The following is an 11,595-nucleotide window of genomic DNA, read 5'->3' on the forward strand; positions in this document are numbered from 1 at the left end:
AATCACAGTGTAATCCATGAACATTCAGCTAATGGTGCAACCCTGGAATGCTATTTTTAAGTGTTTCATCTTGTTCCTTTTCAAAGTGCCAAAGAGAAAGCCAAAATTATTGTGTGCACATTAACAGCACAATATATAAGACAAGAAATAGATCACTAAATACTCATCTTTTGAATCTTAATCTTTAAAGGGGGCATTGGAGAGCTAGTCCAATGCCTTATCCAATGCCAGGTTCAGGTCCTCCGTATCTAAAATAGTGATGCCATCTCTGTTTCAATACTCAAGGTGGAAGATGGTCATAACACATGATAGTTCATTTCATCAATCAATGGTTACATTAAAACAGCCTGGAAACCAGGGAGCTAAGAATCAATGTGTTTTGCACATAAATCCACCAGCGTATTGGAAAAATACAGTAATAGGAAAACTCAAATTTAATAGGCTACCTTAAAATAGTAAGCTTTCCCAAAGAAATGAAAGGAAAATTCTATTTATTGAAAGTTGATATACCAATGGTAAGGAAGTCAACAGGTAATATATGTACAAAATACATTTTCAGGCCAAGGAGAGTGGGGATTGCTCCCACTGTGTCTCTTGCCCTGAAACAGATCTACCTCAGTACCATTAAGTCAGGCCCAGCTGTATCTTCCATCAAAAAGTATCAGGAGGGCCTGAGGTTGTGGCTCAGTGGTAGAGCACTCACCTAGCATGTGTGAGGCTCTGGGTTTAACTCTCAGCACCACATATAAATAATTAAAATAAAGGTCCATTGACAAGTAAAAAAAATTTAAAAGTCCCAGGAGTCTCACTTCATTTCCTTCTCTTCCCCACACTTGCTTTTACAGATTCAGTCTCACCAGGTTCAGAATCTCTTCTACACCTTTGATTTACCCACAGTCCTAACCACAGCAGCCATGGCCACTCAAACACAAGGACACATGGATATGCAGATTCAAGTGGAGCCTGAGCAATCACAACAACAGTGCTAGCACCAAAATGGAAAAGGAAAGGAATCTGGTTGGTAGGCAGAGTTTGGGTTTACAGTCCCAAACCTGGAGATGAGGCAAACATGTTCAGTGTCTGGGTATGAAATGCCAAATCGATACTACCCAGAACCATCCATAGAGACAGCAGTTGAAAATGTGAAAAATCCATTGTCTAAGGAAAAGAGAAATGAGAGAAAAGAACAGTAACGAAGACATCTATCTATCCACCCCTTGAGCCCTTCTTACCTATATTTTTAAATTCATTTTCTTATTTTCCCCCAGTGAATACTCTCATATTCCTATTAAGTATTGTAGAATCAAGAGTCAAGTCCCAAATTTCTCCTAGGTTACTGGGTCAGAGAAGATAATTGATAGAATTGTTTGGGCTGATTCTGATTATCATCCAAAAATATATATGGAATAGTTCACATCATTGGGGATTTATCAATGCTTAGTGCCTTCCCTACAGAATGAAGACCACTCTAAGGGTACCCTGGCATGTCATCTCTCTTTCAGGAGAATATGAAAGGATGTTTTTATATTGAATTCATGCATTCACTCAATGCAAACTAAGAAAACCACCATGTGCAAGGCACTGTGATAAGTCCTGCTTCCTGGGAGGCACAAAAAGTCCTCACTCCACTAGATCTTAAAGTATTTAAATATTTTTGTGCATAGTTGAAGGTAATGTTTTGCATTGTATCATTTTAGGACACTCCAATGTATCTGTGAATACAAGTGAAATTTTATAATTTTCTTTCAATGTTGGAAAATAAACTACTTACATCACACAAGCAATTATATGGCTTGAGGATAATTACTACTTCCTTTGTAACTATAAACAAAACTGCACATTCTTAAACTTATTTACTGACTTTACTCAGACCCTGTAGATATTAGTAAAAAGTTCATGAATTCTTTTATGTCACAAGAGTCTGAGTCAAGTTACCCGGGCCTTCCCCTAAATGCTCACTGCTAAGTCCCTCTCCTTGGACCTACCAGTTCCCTCTCCCCAATGCTTAGCATCTCCTTCTCCCCAACTCTTTTCCCCCAACCTAGATTCTCCAGATTCTTCCTTCTCTTTCACGTTGGCATCACCAACTGATCCAGTAAAGGCTTCCTTCTCTGGATTCTGTTAATTATGTGTATAATCTCCTAAATATGTATGTGCATGTTCATGTATGTGTTTCTCCTACCAATTTATATGTAAATCTCCAACCAACTTAACATTTAGGTTTAAGTTTTCTTATGTTGTTCTATAAATATTTCATGTGAGTTTCTCTCTTTCTCCACTAGGATAAACCAGTAAGCTATTTGGGGGCACATCCATCTGTGGAGTGTGTGAGTGTATGTGTGTGTGTTTTCACTAGCACCATTCTACACAATTTTATGAATATATATGTAGACAGTCTTTGCAAGTGACTAGAATACCTCTTGGTATTTATAAAACTTTATATAATACCTTACATATGTTGGCCACTTGATAAACACTTTAGATCATAATATTACTTACAAGGCCAATGTAAATTCATTTCACTTATAACCAAGTTTATTTAGGACGGTCCTATTTTGATGAAAGAGGAAGGGGTAGGAGGAGAAAGTAAAGTTTTTAGCATACTGATGTAATTTTTACTAATATTATATTACAGTCCTAGTGGTTTAAGACAACATCACTAACAAAGATTAGGAAAAGGATAGATGAGTTTTGAGTAATTAGTACAGGAAGAAAAAAAGTCTAATATATAACACATCAAAGTTAACAATATCTTGTGACCCATAATAATCGGACCTGTGTCTTTATTTCTCTTACAGAGGTGATGAGTTCATACAGAGTGACCATTTCTTCCTCAGCAGTCACAAGTCAGAAGACCAGTCAGGCAATAAAACCATAACCACTCTTCAACCAATTAAGCAGACCTACTGCCGAGTTTTGAGCAAGAATGTGCCTAGAGTTGGAGTAATAATCATCAGAAATAAAGGAGCCAAAGGAAATAAAAGTCACACAGCTCAATCAGTATTCACTGAAGTGCATGTGTGGAATGGTGACCAGGCCAGGCAGGTGAAGACAGACCAGAAAGAAAATCACCCAGAAAAAAGACATAATGAACAGCCCCATATTGGTGAGGGAGAGATGGTATATTTGAGAGCAAGCTTGACATCTCTAATTTCTATGATGACTGGGATCTCAGGGTTTCATATGAGCAGGAGTGCATGTGCGTGCACACACATACACACACACACACTCATCAGCCTAACCCTTGTTTACTCATGACTTAAGGGTCTCAACACTTTGAAATGAAACCAGCTGCTCAGTTTTGCATGTAAGACATTTCGCAAAGCGATATGTAGTGTCTTGATGGTCTTAGAAACAATTGTTTTGAACTCTGAAGAGACTCCTTATGGTGGGAAGACAACACTTACTGAGCGGGACTATTTGAGGCTTCACTTGAAATTGCCAGCATCCCTCTTGCCTTTTTCCTACAAAATAAAGCTTCAAAGTAATTGGAATGTACAGACTGAAGGGGTAGAAACACTCCCTGTAGAAAAACACAGGTGAATCTACTAAATGCAAAATGCATTGAGAGGGAATATAAGTTTTGCTTTCTGGCCATCAAAAACAGTTTGGTGGACTTGTGCCAAACTGGAAATAAAAGCATGCTGTTTCCTCCCTGTGCCCTCCAGAGTTGACTTTGAAGTCACATGTGCTCCACAGGGCACAGATGGAAGCAAAACTCAGGTTCTTTTAAAATTTCATTGTATATGATTTGATATGAGACAAGTATCCTTCAAATGTTTACAGAAAGGCATTTTCAGCTACTTCTTGGATATGCTGAACTTTTCTTTTATGCCCTGGAATTTAAATCCATGTTTCACTGTGCTTATACCTTCTGGTCTCAGAGATAGCCTCAGGGACTTGGACCAGGCTCACGTGCTTGGACCAGCCTCCAGTTGCTTGGACCAGGCTCACGTGTGCCTGGATGGGCAGGCTCCAGCTCTTGGCTTGTAGGGACCGAGGCTGACTTTGCAGCCACCTGGTACACCTTGGCCAGCTCTGAAGCCTTCTGGTCACCCACCCCTAACAAGCTCCCTGTGGGGCCTCCGGCCTTTCTCAGCTCCCATTCTGCCTTAGCAGCCTATGGAATGAGGGACAGCTGTCCATTCTTCATGCCTGATACCCCACAGAGAAGGGAAGAAAACGATCACATTTGGATTAAAAATTATCTTCAGGGCTGGGGAGATAGCTCAGTTGGTAGAGTGCTTGCCTTCTAAGTACAAGGCCCTGGGTTCAATCCCCAGCACCCCCCCAAAAAAATATTATCTTCAAACTTAGGGAATTCCTTAATAAACCTCATTATATCCTGAAGCATATAAATATTTGTAATTTTTGTTTTGTTTTTTAACTAGATAACTGAGCTTACCGGGTGAAACTATCCTGAGTCAATATTAGGAAACTAGGAGCTAAAATATTGAAACAGAAATATTTTGTATTTTAAAGTGCATTGATTCACACACTTGTCAATTCTAAAGAGAAAAAAAACAAAATGCTAGATTTTCTGCATAAAAAGTTTAAATGTATAATATATTAGACTAAGAAATATTTTCTCTAGAAAGGAAACAAAAATTAAAAGGAATCTTAAAAGTCAACTAATATAATTAAAGAGAAGATTAAAGACTCAAACTAACAGTAGTGTCTAAGAAGCATACAAGCGAATCAGAAGGCGACTCCACTGGCCAAAGACAGGACAAGTGGAATATCAAAAGAAATAACTGTAACTGATTCAAATATATCAAATCTAAAAAATTCATGGGTTTATATAAATTGTTCATCCCAATCTTTCCTCACCTGGCCTCCAAAAGAGAGAAAACCTCTAGTTGAACACAAGCAGAGGTTGCTAGGATCCCAAATGAGTAGTCTAAATGTGACAAATCAAAGGAAAGACTATGGAATGGATCCATCTTTCCTTTCCAAACTATTTTTCGAAATGATCAAATAATCTGTGATGAGAATTGAGTCCATATAAAGAATTCCACCTAGTAAATGGGCAGAGAATGATGGAATTTGATATTTTTCATTTTATCACTCCTAGGGAAAATCAGTAGGTGCAAAAACTATTAGGTAGAAGGTGGATGGGGAATTTTTTAAGAGGATCCAGATGAATGCAGCCAAGATTGGCAGGTTATAGGAAGGTTTAACAACTGGTTGAAACCCTAAGCTATCTGAAGGGTCATTAAACGGATGGAAGAATCAGATGGACCCATTCTCTGACTGACTGCAGATGACAATGCTGTCTCAAGGAGCTTTTGACTGGAGAGATGTGGAATATGAGTCATATGAAGAAACAAAAAGTCCTGGAAGAAACCAGTCAGGGAGGCGGGGTGGACAACTTAAACAGTACAGGAACAAAGATATGAATTCCATCCCACTTTCTCAGAAGCCATACAAGCAAGAGGAAAGTGGAGGAAAATGTTTGGGAGAAAAAAAAAAAAACAACTAGAATTCAGTACTCTGCTAAATTTTCAAGTAAAGGAATAATGAAGTCTTTCTAAAACAAAATCTCAGGGAACATGTTGCCAAGACACTTACTCTGCAAGAAATACTAAAAGAAGATTTTTGGAGTGAAGGGCAAAGATGATGGTCAGAAACAGTTTGTTCAAAATAAAATACCAAAAATGCATTTAATCATGTGTGCTTATGTATAGATCTTAAGTATGTGTGTAGACATCCCTGAGTGAATACGTGTATATGTGAAATGAATGACAACTTGGTACAGGCACTGGAGGAAGGAATTCAGATTACTATTATTTTAATGTGCTCACACTACTCATGAAGTCTACAGTATTATTTGAAAGGGGACTTGGATAAGTTATGAATGTATATTGCAATCTCTAGGGCAATCACTGAAAAGAAGTATCTTAAAAAGGGTATGATATTCAACTAATATGCAAAGAAAAGAGAGAAATGGAATCATTAAAAATTACAATTAAAAGCACAGATGCCATAAATAGTGGAAGACAAAAATAGGAGCAAAACAACAAAGAATGACAAATAGAAACTGGAAATAAAAAGGGCAGATATTAATCCAACCATCTCAATCACCACTTCGACTATCAATGCACTAAATGTACTGACTGAAAGACAACTGTCAAAGTGGATTAAAAAAATAAGACCCATCTATATGTTGTCTTCCAAACATCCATTTAATGTATAAAGATGAATATAAGTTAAAATGTAAACAGATGGAAAAATTACAATACTAACAACAATCAAAAGAAAGCAGGAGTAGATAGAGCAGTTTTAGATGCTAGCAGACGTAAAAGTGAGAAACATCAAAGATTAAAAAAAACTTATTACCTAGTGATAAAGAAGTCATTTCTCCAAGAAGACATAACAGTCCTTAAGGTGCATATATTTAATAACAGAACATCAATGTCCATGAATCAAAATCTAATAGAAATACAAAGAGAAAGAAATGAATCCACTATTATAGTTGGAGATTTCAGCACCCTTTGTCAGAAATGGACAGACCCAGCAGACAGAAAATCATTAAGAGAGTAGTTGAACTCAACAACACAATCAATCAGCTGGATATAACTGACATGAAGACTATTTCATTCAACAACTGTAGAATATGCACTTTTCTCAGCTCACCTGAAACACTTACTATGACAGGCCATATTAAATGCACCTTAACAAATTTAAAATAGAAATCACAAAAGTCTACTCTCAGAACACAGTGGAACTCAACTAGAAATCAATAACAAAAACACACTTCTGCATATTATGGGGGTCAAAGAAGAACTCTCAAGAGAAATAATATTTTTCACTAAATGAAAATGAAAGCACAACATCAAATTTGCAGGATGCAATGAAAGCAGTCAAATTTAAAAGATGGGAAATTTAAAGCACAGAATACATATATTAGAAAAGAAGTGTGACCTAAAATCAACTATCTTACCTTCCACTTTAGGAAACTAATAGAAGGAAGGGTCAAGGAAAACCAAGGAAACAGAAGAAATGAAATTACAAAAATTAGAGAAGAAATCAATGAAACTGAAAACAGGAAATCAGTAGAGAACAATCAATGAAACCAAAAATTGGTTCTTTGGAAAAGATCAGGACAATCAATATAATCAAGTGAACTAAGAAAAAAAAAAAGGATACAAGTTTTGAAAATCACAAATGAAAGAGGGGCCATCACTACAGATGCCACAGATATTAAAAGGATAATAAAGCAATACTATGAACAATTCTATGCCCGAAATTTGATCACCTACCTGAAATAGACCAATTCCTTGAAGGATACAGTCTGCCAAAACTCACACAAGAAAAAATATGTGACTGGGGTTAAAATGCACTATTCTTTTATATTGACTATTTAAGTTAAACACACTTGAAAATGAGCAGGCACAAAATGATCACTTTGGCCTTTGCAGTGTTTCTTATAAGCAGAAGATGAAATTCCCATGTAAAAAGTTGTCTTTCCTATACATGAAAGATGTAATAGCCTTACCTTCAAGGATAAGAAATCAAAACAGAGATTTCTGTGCAGACTGTTTAAATAAATGTTATCTTTTAAGCCTCCCTACATGATTTTAGCTGTTTCTTCACAATTATTCTTTGTTCAATCCAGTACATGAGTAACTGACTCTGTTTCTTCAAGTCTTCTTTTTCTTGTGAGGCACCTATGCCATGTAAAACTTGTAAACAAATATGTATCTCAGACCTAGACTAAACCTTAAGAGGATGGAGTAAGGCTTTCACTAGGCCAATCTCTAGAAAAGAAACTGAATCAATCTTTAATAAGCTTCCCAAACAGAAAATGCAAGGTTCAATGTGTTCGCTGATAAATTCTACCAAACATTTAAGAAGAAATGATACTAATTCTCTACAATCTCCTCCATAAAATAAAAGCTGGAGGAATACTTTCTCATTCAATTCAATGAAGTCACCATTTCCCTAATGCTTAAACCAGACAGAAATGACACTATGCATCTTCCAGTTAGGTCGCAGTGGACTGGAACTGTGTTCTCAATGAGGACTATCTCTCTTTAAAAAAAACTAAATTTGCAGAAGTAACGAAAAAAAAAATTTAAAAACCCCAGCCAGATAAAAGCACAGCACTGCCCAAAACTAAAAGTATGGAGAGAGACATTACTCACCATTGTTACTTTGTTATACAAATGGAACTATGATGTGAATGACAGATCATGACACAAGACTTCAATATTCAAATCAAAATACCATTCTTTCCTTTCCTCCTTGCTAAACTAGGCATTTCTTCCAGCCACAAACTTTAAGACAGGAAATGAGAAGTAAAAAAGAAAAGGAAGCTCACTTGGCAAGGACTTTGGTCCCAGCTCCTGTTGGTCCCTATCTCCAAAAAAAGTTGGTAAGATTTCCTGCTATTGCATTTTGAAATGGTGACTTTATTTGCTGCAGGCACCATTTTCTTTATTTAGTATGTATGCATATATGTATGTATCTATTCAAATTGAGTGGAATTCTAATCCTATAAAAGTCACCTTTCTAAAACACATAATTTAGTAGGTTCTCAAAGTGGTGAAGCCCAAATGACCATATAATTCCAGAACACTTCCATCACCCTTAAAAGGAACCCAGTATGCATGGGCAATCACTCTCCATTCTACCTTTTATCCACAGCCTCTGGTGAACACTAATCTACATTCTGTGTCTATGGATTTGCCTTTCCCAGACATTTCATATCAATGGCATCATACAACATTGGGCCTTACTACCGGGTTTCTTTTCAAGGTTTACCACATTTCAGGATGTATCAGTATCTCATTCCTTTTTAGGAATGAAAAATATTCTATTGTACAGATGTGCCAAATTTGTTTACCCACTCATCAATCAGTAGACATTTGAATTATCTTCCCTTTATAGTCATTATGCATAATACTGCTATGAGCATTTGTGTACTGAGTTCTTTTATGGACATATGTTTTCAATGAGGGGGTATATAGCAACAAGTAGAATTGAAGGATCATATGGTAACTGTTCCATTCACTTTTTGAGGAACTGCCATACCATATCCAAACAGCTACCCCATTTTACATTCCTATCAGCAAAGTACAATATGTGTGTTAACTATTTGTATATCTTCTTTGGGGAACTATCTATTCAAATATTTTGCCTATTTTTAATGGGACTATTTGTCTTTTAATTATTGAGTTTAAAAATCTGTTATCTATTTGGGACACAAATTCTTTATCAGATACATGGTTTGCAAATATTTTTCTTTCAATCCATGAGTAGTCTTTCCACTTCCTTGAGAATATTTTTGGAAGTAGAGGTGATTTTGCTATCTATTTTTCCTGTGTGTGTGTGTGGGTGTGTGTGTGTGTGTGTGCAACGTGTGCACATGTACATGTGTGTAGACATCCACACACTTTCGTGTCAAGTATAACCACTACCTAGTCCAAGGTCACAAAGATTTATGCCTCTTTTCATCTAAGGATTTACTTTCAACTCTTACATTTCAGCAAACTGCTTCTGGACTCAAACTGAGACATTCCTGAGAGTCTGACTTGCTGATCTCCTTGAGCAAAAACACATGGCAAATTGGTTTAACTTTCAAAGAAACAGTTCAACTATTTTCCAAAGTGATTGTGTTATTTTACATTCCTACCGATAATGCTTGAGAGTTCCTGTTTCTCCACATCTTAAACATTGTATTTTTGTATTGTTCTTATTACAACCATCTTAGTGGGTATACAGCACTCTCTCATTTTTAGTTTGATTACAACTATCTTAGTGAATATAGAGTTGAACACATATGGAGATTCAGAAACATGAATAGGGCCACGTAAATTTGCCACTGGCCAAGACTAAAAGAATAAAGTCAGCAGATTGCCTTAAGATTCTGTCTTTACTATGTTAGAAAAATGGGTTTCATTTTTGTACTACCTTGTTGTTTTTCTTGCACTTTGCAATAAAAGAATAAAATGAGAGACAAAATTTGACTCTAAATACACTAGTGTGTTTGCTTTTGAAAATTAAATGCAACCAAAGGGTCTTCATAAATTGTATAAAAATTTCATCTACAAAACAAAAGACTAAGATTAAATAATTCATTGTATTAGTAAAAAATTACTTTATTATAAAAAATCTTTAAGAGGTTAATAAAAACTTGTGTAAAATTTAGTGTATCTATACAGCCTACAGATGCCTAGATAGATATGTTCATATAATAGTGAATTTGGAAATATCTTCTATGTTAGAATTCAAATCAAGATATAACTTGCCATTGAGATTAAATGAGCCTTTGTGTAGTCATCAATGACAACTTTTCAGCATACTTTCTTCTGTCTTTTGGTTGAAATTTTAATTAGGAGATAAATTCAGGGCAGCTTCTGTGGAAGTACTCTTATGGTATTCTAAGTGGAAGCTCAAATTCTACTTCAGGAGAATATAAGTGCATGGTCTCCACCACACACCTAAGATTTTGCTGTCATTTCTATATTACTGCTGGGAATAAGAGGTGTCAGAACTGTTCCCCATATTTATAAATGTCAGCCTACTCACTCCTTATATTCAAACACCAATTATTTATTTATTATCCTATTTGAGTTTCCTCCACAAATTATATTCCACTCTCTAAGTCAATCCAGAATCATTTCTTCCTTTCCTTAAATATCTGCTTCTGGTTCATGCCTCTCACTTAGCATACAACCATATTCAGTAAATTTTAAGTTACTGTTTGACTTGACTGGTATACATATCCTGATTACTGAGAAGTGGGAAAACTTATATGATTGTACACATCCCTGGAGAGCCCACAATTCCAGGTACAATGCTGCCTACATTAACATTCTGTGTTTGCAGACTGACTGATATTGTTGTTTAGTGCTTTGCCTAGTAACAGTTAATCTTTGGGAGAAATATGTGGTTTACTTTCTTAAACAACAAATTTGTTTATTAGTTTTAGGAATGGTGATGTATTATCTATAACTAAAGTACCTGATGACTACATATCAATTTTTTTCTATGAGAGAGCAATGCCATGGCTAGGCCAGTGAGGTACTTTAGGACTTGGTTACAGAAGATCATGAAGGAATTAGCTGTTTAATGACAAAGGGACATGAAGCAGTATCTTATCATTATAGATTAATAGAAAGGGTATAGGTAACATATTTAGACATACACCCAATCATGCAAACTTGAAACAATAAAAAATCTACAAAACTAATCTGGTAGTAACATTCACTCATTCAACAAACCTTTGTTGAATATCTATTAAGTCAACAAGCTTTATGCTATACTGGAAAACTGAGTGTGAATGAGAACTATCATTGAGTCATACTGGCACTCTTAAGATTCAACTGTAAGAAACTTAAAAATTCATCTATTTACCTCCATGTTAAACTGTATTACATTTGGTTAAAGTACATTAAACATGTTCTATCTATCACTTAGAGCAATGCAAATAGTTTATTTTTCCCAAGCACCAGTAAACTTAACCTAGATACTCCTTCAAAGAGATGGTTTCATTTCTGTCCCCACAACTCTAGGTTCCCAAGTTGATGACTAAGGACAAGACATGATATAAGCAGAATGAGTAAATGTACATTTAGAGTCATGTCTAAA

General features: G+C 35.8%; 1 non-coding gene across 1 annotated transcript; it reads left to right on the plus strand.

Moving 5' to 3' along the window:
- The first annotated feature begins 4,218 nt into the window (after nt 1-4,218).
- On the plus strand, nt 4,219-4,293 carry Trnar-ucu (transfer RNA arginine (anticodon UCU)). Its single transcript has one exon. It is a non-coding gene; the product is annotated as a tRNA-Arg (tRNA).
- The last annotated feature ends 7,302 nt before the right edge of the window (nt 4,294-11,595 follow it).

This window comes from Sciurus carolinensis, chromosome 12 (assembly GCF_902686445.1).
Source record: "Sciurus carolinensis chromosome 12, mSciCar1.2, whole genome shotgun sequence".
NCBI classification, from domain to species: domain Eukaryota; kingdom Metazoa; phylum Chordata; class Mammalia; order Rodentia; family Sciuridae; genus Sciurus; species Sciurus carolinensis.